Source organism: Triturus cristatus, chromosome 10 (genome assembly GCF_964204655.1).
Source record: "Triturus cristatus chromosome 10, aTriCri1.1, whole genome shotgun sequence".
Lineage (NCBI taxonomy): Eukaryota > Metazoa > Chordata > Amphibia > Caudata > Salamandridae > Triturus > Triturus cristatus.
The window spans coordinates 831,020,722-831,033,975 of record NC_140593.1 but is presented as its reverse complement, the minus strand read 5'-3'; positions in this window follow the sequence as shown (position 1 = coordinate 831,033,975).

Below are 13,254 nucleotides of genomic sequence, written 5' to 3'. Positions count from 1 at the left end.
GCTCGGCGGCCCTCGGGAGGCTGGGGCGGCGGGAAAAACAGGTGTGGGCTCGGCGGCCCTCGGGAGGCTGGTGCAGCGGGAAAGCAGGTGTGGGCTCGGCGGCCCTCGGGAGGCTGGTGCAGCGGGAGCGGCAGCAGGCACAGGAGCGTGGGGGTGACCAGGCCGAACTCACAGATCCTCCTTGATGTCCTGGGGACCACATCCTCTTGGGCTGATATTTAAATTAAAGGGGGGGGGGTTGCCTGGTCACCCTCCTTGAACTTTTTTTCAGGCCCCAAAGACCACATCTATCAGAGCCTATAGTTGAGTAAAGGGGTTGAGGCGGCGGCTACTCTCCCTGAGCCTCCTTTAGGCTCCAGCAAACCCATTCTCCAGGATAGGTCTGTAAATAAAGGTGAAGGGGACGTAATGTTGCCCTCCCAAATACCCCTTAAAGCCCTGGGGCCCTCATTCCCTGGGCTGATCTGTAAATTAAAATGGAGGATGGTAACCAGGACCCCTTCCAGAGTCTCCTATAGGCCAGAGCAACCCCATCCTGTGGGGCTAGGGAATTCTAATGTGCTCCCACCTGGCGGGAGCAGAAAGCCAAAAGGGCAGGGAAAATTAGAAATGTTCCTGCCCTGCAAAAGAAACTGTTGGGAGCAATGCCGGCTTTGCCATGTGCCGGATAGGTGGTGGCAGGTGAGCCACAGGGCTGCAGGGGTCTAGGAAATCCCCCCACAGCTACCAACTTTAAAAATGGTGTGGGGTGTCCCAGATGCACATCTGGAACCCCAGTAAAAAAAAGACACAAAGTGTTGTCCGCTCATGTGCTTGCAGCAAGCTAGTAGGGCTGTCAGGGCCATGGGGTTTCCCCAGCAGCCCTCTACATAAAAAATGCTGTGGAGTGCACCTGGTGGTCACCCAGTTGAAAAAAAGAAATTAAATATATAAAAAAGGACTGCCTGCTCCTATGCGGCCTAATGGTCTGCTTGCTGGGAGTGGCAGAGCAGTGGGGCCCCTGGGGCCCCCATGGCACCCAACAAAAATTAAACATCTGGGTGTCTCAGGTGGCCACTGGGACACTCACAATGAATAATAAATAAGCAACAGGAGCTGTTCGTTTATTATTCACTCACTACTCCAAGCTCGACACGCCCCATAATGCTGTGCCAGAGCTTCCTATTTACATTTTTAAGTTGCTGATGGTGCTGCTATAAGGGGCAGGGGCACCACTAAGAATTTCTATTAATGTTGTGGGGGGTTGCAGAAAGTGCAGCAGCCCCCAAGCAACATTAAAAAAGCAATAAGTCTCTTGGGTCATTAAAATCCATGACCTCAGGAAAGGTTACCATATTTTTTTAAGGCACTCCTAGCTGGAGCTCTATGCTCTTCAGGTGGACTGCAGGGCTCATTTGTGGTTGCTTTTATGGCTGCATTTTGGGACTGAAAAAGTTAAAAGCGAGATACAAGGATATGTTGATGCTTTTTTTAATAAAGATTTAATTACATTTTTTATGACAAACACCTTTATCAAATATTGCACTGTTGGAATTAATACAATATATGTGTAGGTCTGCTTTATACAAATTGAGCCCTTTATAAAGCCAATATACTCACTTTTTATATTTCAGTGTTGGGACCGTTTGTTTAAGTCAGTAGGCCTGCCTTACTTAAAATGACAACCTTTGTATTGTAACAGCCCATAGTCAACTATGCTCACCTGGGGCTTTGGGCACTGTGACACCCTTTATATTGTAACATCACATAGTCAGCCATGTGTGTCCCGGGGTTTGAACGCCAGTCCCTGTGCCGACCTCCCTGATGTGCATGGGGGTTGGGAGCAGGGCCTGGGCTACAGGGGTTTAGGCACCAGGCCCTGCGCTACACTCCACACCACGCATGGCCATTGGCCGTGTGTGGCATAAGGTTGGATGCCTCTAGGGAGCTGGATGCAGGGCCTAGCGACAGGCCAGTTCATGCGACCAACCACATACTGCGAACAGCCAAAGACCATACACAGGGTGGAGTTGGAGTTACGTATGGTAATAAAATATTGCTTTACATTTTAAAACAACCTAGAATTTCACTGTAAAAACAAAGGTTAAAGGGCCATTATAGCTGGGTGGAAATATAAGTTAAAACATACCATTTTAAATTAACAAAACCAGTAAAATTCACCAGTTAGAATTACCTCAAGTAACTATAACGTGTTCCCTAATGTCACTATAATTCATGTCCTCGCTATGCACTGCTTACTGACCTCACATATTACATCACTCATGACATGTTCCATGACATCATTGATAAAATCTCTGCAACATCTGGAATAACATCAATGATGACAATACTGTGCATGGTGGGGTGCAAGTTATAGCTACTTTAGATGTCTTTAGGTGCAATATTTTTCAACTGCCTGACACCCAGTTCAAAACCATCCTAACCGCATACTTTCCCACCTTCAACCCGGTGCAGTGCTTCATTATTATAAGAATAAGTTCCAGTGCCCAAGGCTCCGCTCAGAATCCCGAAACCTATGCAATTACATAAATATTACACACTGAATGCCAAGGCTGCACAGTCTTAAATCCACCTCAGGCCTCCTTAATCCACTACCAGACACTACCTGTCCCTTTATTTCACTCTTGCAGGTTCCTGCTTTTTCACTTTGTGACGGGTTTTCTGTCATTCTCTTCCTCAGTCCTTAATTTTGTGTGTTTTTCCCTCTCTTGCTCTTTGGAAATGTCTGATGCGGAAAGAAATGCCATTTCCAAAACATGAATGCCGTGCCCCCCACCAGCTGTCAGCAGCACAAATTAAGCTCTGGGTTTCAGACATGTATGTGGAAGCAGGGTCGAGCGACTTCAATTTCAATCTGGATTATCTCTTCTCGCCTATTGCAGTTATCACGGAAACAAGAAGCCAAAGCTGCACAGCTCTCTACACATTAAATGATATTTAGTTGTTTCCACACCTGTTTGCAGGATTTAATTCAAATATATTCACAGGTTACTAATAGAGTATTTCATGTACTTTTTCCACTGTTAAAGTGCAGTTTTTTTCTTCTTCAGATGTAGTACTTATATTGCCACTCCTGTTGAGTAGTAAAGTAAACATAATTCAATCTGTAAGTAGTTGCAGCACTTGCCCAAGGATCCTTTTTTAAATGTGTTCAAGGGGTTCCTTGTAGGCTGAGCTACACTTTTTAATCAGGATGTAAGAGGGAAAACGAAAAACAACTATAAATAAAACATTTTAAATATATATATAAAATATTTTAAAACTGCCTGACACCAAACTCCAAAGCATACTGATTTTGTTGAATATAAACTTTCCCACCTTAAGGCCTCTGCAAGTGTGCTGCGTTCGATTATACTTTTTTCAGCATACAAGGTAGGAAGCAGGCCACTTTGGTTATAGTTTGGATTCTCCTTTCTGACCTACTGCACTCATTACACAAACCACAAAAAACACAAAAAGTTAAAACTCTACAGTGTTTTACACCTTAAATAATTATCAACAGGTTTTAGACCTAATTTGAGAATTCATTTTGTATGAACTGCTGTTTCTCCTTCTTCAGACATAGTACTTGTATACCTTAGTTATGATCAGTGAATTACTAAGGTGCAAAGTGAGTTTTCAGGCCAGGCTCTGTGCCCAACCCCACTCCACACATGGCGGTGGACGTCTTACTATGTTAAAAAACACATAGAAATTCACTGTTGAAATGTGTCCTGAAGTAACTATAACTTGCCTTGCACTGCTAATTACCTCCCATAATACATCACTCATGACATCTGAAATTACATCGTTGCAACATCTGAAATTACATCATTGTTGACAATGCTGTGCACGGCAGGGGACAAGCTATAGTTACTTGATTTAACTATAACTGGTGAATTTCAGTGGTTTTGTTAATTTAAAACACTATGTTTTAACTAACTAACTAACTTTTTCATCTAACTATAATGTCCCTCTAACGTTTGTTTTTTCCATTGAATATGCACAGACACACACAAGCGCACACACACACACACCCACACACACACACACACACACACACACACACACGCCCACACACCCACACACACACACATATACATATATATCCTTAAACAATTGCATATATATATATTTTCAAAGTACGTGTATATAAAGTTAAGAGAAGTAGTAGTAGTTAGTAAATCTATACACACCTGTAAATACTTACCTTGTCTATTTTTTTTTACTATTGATACTTTTGCAATGATATATGAGCAGCATGACACTGAAGGCTCAATGTTCTGTTAGCATATTGTTTATGATTGATTGTCAAAATATCAAGTTTTTAATATCGTGCTAGTAAGTATTACAGCAACAATATTAACAACAAAAATATTGGGAAGGTAATTATATAAGGGTAAGTGTAGACTAACTACAGTTCAGGTTGAAGGGTGCACACTTCTTGCAACTCAGCAAAAGTTACCCATTACATTCTTGTAAATACTGTTCACGATAATTTCAATAACTCACACTAGTAGGAATGCATTGGCCATCAGTTGGTGCAGCCAGTGCTGGTATTCTTTCTCTTTCATGGACCTCTGTTTCTGAGTCATTGTCCTACTTCAGTAGTAGTAGGTCTTCAATATTGGGGCCTATGAATGTTTTGACCTTCACAGGCATGTTAAGCAAGGTCACTGGAATTATGTGGCAGGGAAGGACCAAATTACGTAGAAAGAAAGGCAAACTATGCAGCGTAATGTGGCACATACTGAAGCAGTATTCCCTCAGTATATTGTAATACTGTATGGGTAAATGTTTCACTTCTTTAATACCAGTTTAACACCTAAATATAGCACTCAGCAACTAAAAGAACATCTATCTCTGCATTATAAAAGGCCGCCCACTTTGCAGCAACACATGTGGTAGTGTTTTTTGTAACTTTTGATCTTTTTCCACTTTTTTGGGGTTAGAGTCTTCAAATTATGCAAAAGATGGTTGATTATGTGGCAAATCCTAAATCATGAGAAAATACTGAAGCTGCAAAATTGCATTATTTCAGTTGCCCACACCTTAAGAGCATAATTACTTCACATAAATAATGTTTCTATTTTAATCTGAAGAAACGATGTAACAGAACAAACATATTTTTTTCTTCTGTGTCTTTGGGTACTACTGTAACCTGCATTTCAAAGATGACAAACACAAGCAATCCCTTTACTTTTTTTCAACCCCACATGTCCTTTAAGGATCATCCGGTAGGAGATATCACAATATATCTCAAAACCCAACTGACATCATCAAACAAATCAACCTTCTTGAACGCCTTTTGGCTGGTGATTGTTTATGGTGCTGGAGTGGGCAAAGAAATGCAGGTGCATATTATCTAGGAAGTAGCGGTGAGAGGCGTTTGCCTCCTTGGTTTAACACCTCTCATCGCCACTTCGGAAGTGCCAGGCTGCACCATATTACCAAGGATATGGTGCAGCCTGGCATTTTCCCCTGCGATGGCGCTAAGTCTCACAACTTAACGCCAACGCAGGCACCCTTGCACCAGAGTGCAAGGGTGTCTGCGAGCAGGGAGGTTTGTTTTTTGTACAGGAAGGTGTCCCTTATTGAAAATGCCATTTTGTAACGTACATGTGTGCTGCTTTATGCAGCACACATGTAAGTTACAAAATGGCATTTTGAAAAAAGGTTTGTTTATGTACAGGAAGGGACACCTTCCTGTACATAAACAAACCTTGGCATTTTGCTTTTTCCATGTGTGCTGCACAAGGCAGCACACATGGAAAAAGCAAAAACGAGGAGAAATGAAGCATTTCTCCTCGTTTGACCACCTTAAGACCAGGATTTTCCAGGTCTTAAGTTCAGCTGCCACCTATTATCGCCTCTCTTGATAATAGGTGGCAGCGTTGAAGTGAACGGGTGTTGCGGTGGAACGCCCACCGCAACACCCACTGCACGCCCCTTTCACGCTAATTTTAGTGTGAAAGGGGCCCTTATTACCAAGGCAGCGTTAAGCCACTTAATGTGGCTTTTAGCCACGTTATGTGGTTTAACGCAGCCTTGGTAATAGGGTGCTGACCTTATCGCCACCACAGGTCACTTTCTGTGACGTTGTGTCGGCGATTGGGGCTTGGTAATATTCCCCACTGTTTCTTTCTCTGCACTGGATAGTCCCTTTAAGTACTGTCTCGTTATCACTTCCATATTCAGTAATAATTTAATCCTTGTATAAGTTATTACAACGCACAGTGTTTCACTGATTCAGTCAGTTAACAAGGTGAAATGGAAATGTCAAACGTTGTAGATGCCTCTCTTGCAATATAGATTTCTGGCAGCTTATATTAAACCCCTAGCTCCCTCGAGATATCTCCTGTTCAATGGATAATGTCTGACACTTAGCAGATATTTTTTGCTTTTCATCACAAAATCTTTTATTCTCTTCCTTCCATTAGATAACTGTTATGCAACTCTACCCTAGGGGCATCTCCTGCACTCTTCCAGTGCAAGGTTATGTCTGCGCCGAAAATATAACTGAGACTAAACACACTGTTGCTGAAGTAGGCAAAATGCAGCAAGCAATTGATTTCAAATGTAAAGGGCTGAACATTTAAACAACCTCTGTGCTAAAAAAGAGACCTACTGCACCTGAAAGCCTTTCCAAAATGAGTACTGTCCATAAAGTTGATATCTTGCTTTTAGAAGCCTGGTCCTAAAACAGGGCACACAAAACGCCTGTTAAAAAAATTGGCAAAAACCGCAGAAACAAAAAACATGGCTGAATATCTTTCTTTCATTATCTTTATTTCGACTTTATAAAATCATAAAAGAGATTACAATACAAATGACACCAGGTCTTTACACACTAAAACAAGACATTCTGCAAAAGAAAGGAAAATACATCTTCTAAAAAAAGATATTACTCAACAATAAAGACTTCATGTATGCCAAACAAAATCTCATTTTGTCACAAAAGTTCTTCTAATATTCCACACAGCAGCTAAATACTTGCTAACAGCAAATACGGTTAGAGGGGATAATCAGATTTCATTAATTGGTACGCATCCAAATGATGCCTGAACCCCCAGTTTCTGCAAATGGGAATGATCCACTTTTTCCTAGATTTCACATAGGATGGAGAAAAACCATAACATGAGTCTCATTCTCCAGCTCTTCAGTACAGGCTGGACAGTTTTTGGTGGTAGGTGGGTGCCATCTGCTGGTAAGGGCTCTGATTGGCAAAGCATTATATCTCCATTGGAGAAATAGTTTCCTAAGACCAATGGGGTTAATGTCATCCAGGACTGTCTCTAACTTGTAGTAGTCCTTCACTGTTAAAAATGTACTGGACATTATCCCCAGTTTGTCATTTGCTAGGGAAGCAGTCAAATTACAATCATAATACGTTGTAACCAAATCTTTGCGAGATATACTACTACAGGCCTCTTGCGGATTCGTCCACAAGGCCGATAAACCCAGACTAGCTAATTCATCCTTTATGTATTTTAGCCATGGAATTTTCCGTACAGTTTGATGTTGAAATAGTTCCGTAAATTCACACCGGTAACTAGAGAGTTCGGGGGTTACCCAAAGTCGCCTCCAGAAAGTTAAGGGCTTCAAACCTAATTCCTCCTTTACTGATCTTAATCCCAGATCAAGCCTGAGAGGGAGAAGTGGTGAGCTCAGTGGTAGGGCAGCCAAGTTCCGTAGGAACTTGTTTTCCGTTGCAACAATTTCAGGGGCACAATTGTGCCCCCACAATTCACCGCCATAAATTATTGCCCCACGCGCCTGCATTTTATAGATTTCAAGTGGCGGTCCAATGGGTTGTATCATGGATTTATTCCATAATTTAATAATACCCCCCACCTTTTGGGTTAACTTTACATTTGATTTTGTCTGGTGATGAAACCAGGTCAATTTTTCATTTAAAGTCAATCCCAAATACTCAAAAGTATGAACTCTCTCAAGACTAACACCATGAATAGCCGGGTTAGGGCGGGATGATTTAGGGGGATTAAAAATCATAAATTTCGTTTTGGCCGTGTTTATCTCTAGCCCCCGATGAGAACAAAAAGAGACAAAGCCATCCAGAACTCACTGGACGCCCATTGGTGTCTTAGCGAGTAACAGGGTATCATCAGCAAACATGATAGCTGAGATCCCTGTGCCACCGAGTCTTGGAGCGTCTCTATTCGGGACCGCGTTCAAATGGGAGATAAGTCCATTTACATAGAGGCAAAACAGGGTTGGTGCCAAAACACACCCCTGCCTTACCCCCCTGCCAACAGAAAAGCTAGATGATAGGTCTCCTTCTCTCCCACATCTGACCGTAGCAAAATTGTTGGTGTGGAGACAAAGTATAATTTGCAAAAGAGGTGCTGGAACACCTAATTCCTGCAACACAATCCAGAGTTTCCTACGTGGGACCAAATCAAAGGCCGCACGCAGGTCAACAAAGACAGTATAAAGTGATCCCCCCCTCCACCTTAACTGTCTTCCAAAAGAGCATACTCAATCTAAAAATCTGATCAGTGGTTGAGACGCTCTTTCTGAACCCCGCCTGATAATGACTCAGGATCTCAAATTCCTCCATCCAGTCCAAGAGGCGGTCTAGGATTAGCCTTGCAAAGAGTTTCTGGGCAACATTTATCAGGCTAATTGGCCTGTAATTGCCGGGCGGCAAAGGCGACCCCTTTTTAAAAATGGGGACTACCTCTGCGCCCAGCCAAGTGGAAGGAACTGGCATACCCCCGGCAATTGCATTAAATATTGTTAAGAGATAAGGCGCCCAGACTCTGGGTTCATGTTTATACAGGTCACCGGGAACCCCATCCAACCCAGGTGCTTTGCCCGCGGGAAGCCTAGATATAGCATGTTGGACCTCGCCCAGGGTAAAACTAACCTGCTCAAGACCAGCAGCATCACACAGCAATGGTTCAGGCATAAGGGCCTCCAAGCAAGAATTGTCCCCCTTATAGAGAATGCTAAAATGTTCTTCCCATATTTCCGGGGCAATATTCGGGTTTACTGCTGGATCAGGTTCTACTGAACCGGTAGTCACGATCTGCCAGAATCTCCGCGAATCTCTAGCCAGAAGGGCAGATGTTAGCCTAGCCCAATTTTCAGTGCCCCACTCAAGCTTGGCATGGTGTATTAAGTTCCGATAGATTCGTCTCTTGTGTTGGATAACATCCCTATTTGCTTTATTTTTTAATGCATCCAACAATTCACTCTTTGCCAATCTACATGCCCTGTTATACCATTGGTACTGTCTACATGTCCTTTTCGTACAGGGGACAGAAGGATTTAATATATCTGTTAGACTAGTAAATAGTGCTTTGTTGAGTTCAGCCAATTTTCCATGAAAATCAGGGAAGGAATGCTGCTCAATAAGAATAAGTACATCATCCAGTGCTGGACTAATCCTAGCATACACTTGAGATAGTTCCCCTGGGTTACTAGCCAATTTAGCCCATCTAACTCTGCGTTTATTGTTAGACAAAATAACTCTATTTGATGCCGCAGATTTGGGTGGAGATGAAGAGTCGCCCATACACAGACCTACTAGTGAAAAATCCAGTATCAGGGGATTATGATCGCTCTCTCCCCTAGATATCACCTTAAAATTGGAGACTCTATTCCACTCCTTACACTGGACGAAAATGTAATCAAGTCGGGCCTCTCTCCCTGGCTTATTATACGTAGGCCTTGAAGGATTGTCAGATATTGATCGACCATTACAGGCCCTAATCGAATGGGCCATCGTTAAGGAGGTGATTTGAACGGCCAGGGGGGCCCAAGATCTTACCAGTGGGCCTACCACGTGTGGAATTTGCCATATTTCATCCTCCTCTTGGTTTATTGGGTCCAACAGCCCCTCAAGTGGTTCGAAGTGGGAATTAAGATCTCCGCCTATAACAAACATAGTACCCTCAGGGATCTTAGTTAAAACAGTTGATAGGACATCAATAACCCCTGATTCCGCACATAGGCTCACGGGTCTTGAATACACATTAATCACCGCTAATTTAAGGCCTGTCCGCCAATCCAATAGCAAGCAAAGAACATCATCAGACCCTGTTTCTAAAATCCTGGCACTGCAGCCCAAATGGGTAGCAACCCGCATAGTTAAACCTCCTGAAGGACGACCCCTGCCTCCCCACCTGGCCGGGATAGAAAAAGAAGCAAACCCCAAATGAAGTTGTTCTTGCCTTGCCCATGTTTCTTGGAAACAGCATATATGGTGGAGGTCTATAAATGAACCCCATACAGGGCAAGTGAGCTTATTAGCAAGACCAGCTATATTCCAAGAAAGAATTTTATGTAAAGATGGAACATTTACAGTGACAGAGGGATTTTTACACACAGCAGGTTCACTAGAATTCATCAAAGAAGTTAGATGGGCACCAGCAAGGGCGAAACGGGGAGACTGTAACTTGGGAGGGGACGCTGCCTCAGCAAGATCATTACAAATACCATCCTCTCGACTCAGTCAGTCAACCTCCTCAAGGCAGCTGTACCTATTGGAACACGAATAATCACCACGTGTAGGCACATCGAAATGAATGTGCCTTTGTATTCTGCCTTTTGGGCTGGATCCGACACTAATCCAGTCATCGGCATTCTCAAGCTGAGTATGGATATTTGTTGGGGGATAGAAAAGAGACAGTGGGAGGGGTTTGATAGATGTACCTCCCGTGTTACCCAACCAATTGCAAATGTATGATACAGTCTGTGGATTGCTAAAATTCACCAAAATGCAATCACCCTTAATTTTCTTTATAGTGTTTCCTAGCCAAGGAACCCTCCTAACCATTAAAACATCAGATCTCATATTTAAGGGGAGAGGCCTATGCGTATTTAACCAATTAATCACTTTGTTTTTAAGAGAGGCATAGGTTTCTAAGGCGGGATTAACAAGCTCTGGGACACCACTTAAAATTATAACATAGGGCGATGCCTCAGGGGGAAGGTTTTTTACATTTTTCCATCTTACGCTGGCCACTTCTTGGTGGGTGCGGTCGCCGGTAACCTTAGGAGTCTTCCCTGATTCTGTTGGATTTAATTTAGATACTCGATTGGGACTCCTTATCGAAGTGAGTAATTGGCTTTGTGCAAGTAGAGGGATGGGGGTAATAGGAAGTGAGGAATTAGGTGTAGGTGATAATATTCTAGATGAAATAGATTCAGTTACAGCAGAAAAATTTGTCGTAGCAACAGAATTAGAAGAAGAGAGCAGCAGGGGATCACCCGTATTCTTCAGAGCGACACTTTGAGTTTTTCCCTTAGTCCCCAAAGGATTTACTGTAACCCCTATAACCCTTTCTATTTCTTTTAGCCTTGCATCGATGGTATCAAACCTAGCCATCAGGGGGGTAAGGAATCCCTTCAGGACATTAGTTAGAGTATTTGAAAGACAGTCCTTCCCCCCTTCAGACCCTTCTCCCGAAATTGAAGAAGACGAAGGCTGGGATTGGGAAGGGATTTGCACAGGGGTTAAATTAGATGTTGCAGTGGGACCTAAAACTGGCTGAATAACCGGTGCAGATGGTGTACTTGGTAAATTAGTAGGAGAGCAGTCCAATCTCGCCTTTTTTCCCCGTTTAGGCTTCCTATCTCCTTTTCTTTTAGGGACTGCGCCCTCACGTAGCGCTTGTACACAGGACGTCCTGGGATTACTCCTCAAATCAGATGGTATTTCAAATGTAGGAGGAGGTACACACTCAAGTATAGGCTGGAGTGTATCTCTGCGTGAGGAAGTGCTAGTCCTAAGATCTTGCAGGACAGATTCAATTGTTTGATCAATACTATCCATGAGAGCCGTATGTGACTCATCCAATTTAGCAGGGGACCTAGCGGATGCAAATAAACCCAACGAAGACCTTCTGGTACTAATAATCCTATCAGACAGGCGTCTTTCTAGCATGTTCAGTTCATTATCTACAACGGAATTTGCCCTAATAATAAAGCTGTCCAAAGTACCTGCAACCATGGGTTGTACTGTCGTAAGTTTGGTTCGAGTATCCATGGCGTCAAAAGGTTTAGATCACAACGATAGCGCTGAGCAAGAGCCAAGGGAGGGGGCCCAGCCCGGTCTTGTCCGTGCTTGAACGGGCTTAAACGGGCCCGCCCTTTGCCCAGGCTTCGCCCCGGACTGCGCCCCGCTCGCGTCCCGCTCGCGCGGGTATGGGCGTGCCTTAAATAATCAGGGGAGGAGTCAGGAAGAGGGCCCCAGGTGCTGGCGATGGTCTTAGCGCAAAGCGCCCTGGTCCTCGCAGTCCTGAAGATAAAAGTCCCAAAGTCCGTGGCACACGTTCGTGTGTTTAAAACCCAACAACTCCACACGTCGCCTCAGGAGAGTCTGGAAATTAGCAGCAAAGAACCGAGCCTGCGAGCGGCACCCGCGAAGCGGGGCCCACCAGGCGTAATGTACCTTTGAGGGGAGGAGTCAGGAAGAGGGCCCCAGGTGCTGGCGATGGTCTTACAACAAACAATTGATGGACGGAATGCTGACAATGCAGACATTCTCCCCCAGTCAAGAGATCTGGGTTAAATCCATCATTCTTTTGCCCATTACACCACCCCAGTTTAGACATGGCCATATGCAAATCAGTCTTGACCCTGTGCCTCATGGGAACAGTCCAGCCCGAACTGCCAAGCCATGTCTTCCCTGGACCGGAATCAAGCATCCTAGGACTGGTTTCTGGCTATCAGCCGTCATCAGCCAGGATAGCTTGACTCCAGTGGCGTAGTGAGCACGGGTACCACGTCTGGGAATACCCATCCCACTTAGGGCGAAAATAGTTACAACAAACAAATGATGGACGGAATGCTGACAATGCAGACATTCTCCCCCAGTCAAGAGATCTGGGTTAAATCCATCATTCTTTTGCCCACTACACCACCCCAGTTTAGACATGGCCATATGCAAATCAGTCTTGACCCTGTGCCTCATGGGAACAGTCCAACCCGAACTGCCAAGCCATGTCTTCCCTGGACCGGAATCAAGCATCCTAGGACCGGTTTCTGGCTATCAGCCGTCATCAGCCAGGATAGCTTGACTCCAGTGGCGTAGTGAGCACGGGTACCACGTCTGGGAATACCCATCCCACTTAGGGCGAAAAGCGTTACAACAAACAATTGATGGACGGAATGCTGACAATGCAGACATTCTCCCCCAGTCAAGAGATCTGGGTTAAATCCATCATTCTTTTGCCCACTACACCACCCCAGTTTAGACATGGCCATATGCAAATCAGTCTTGACCCTGTGCCTCATGGGAACAGT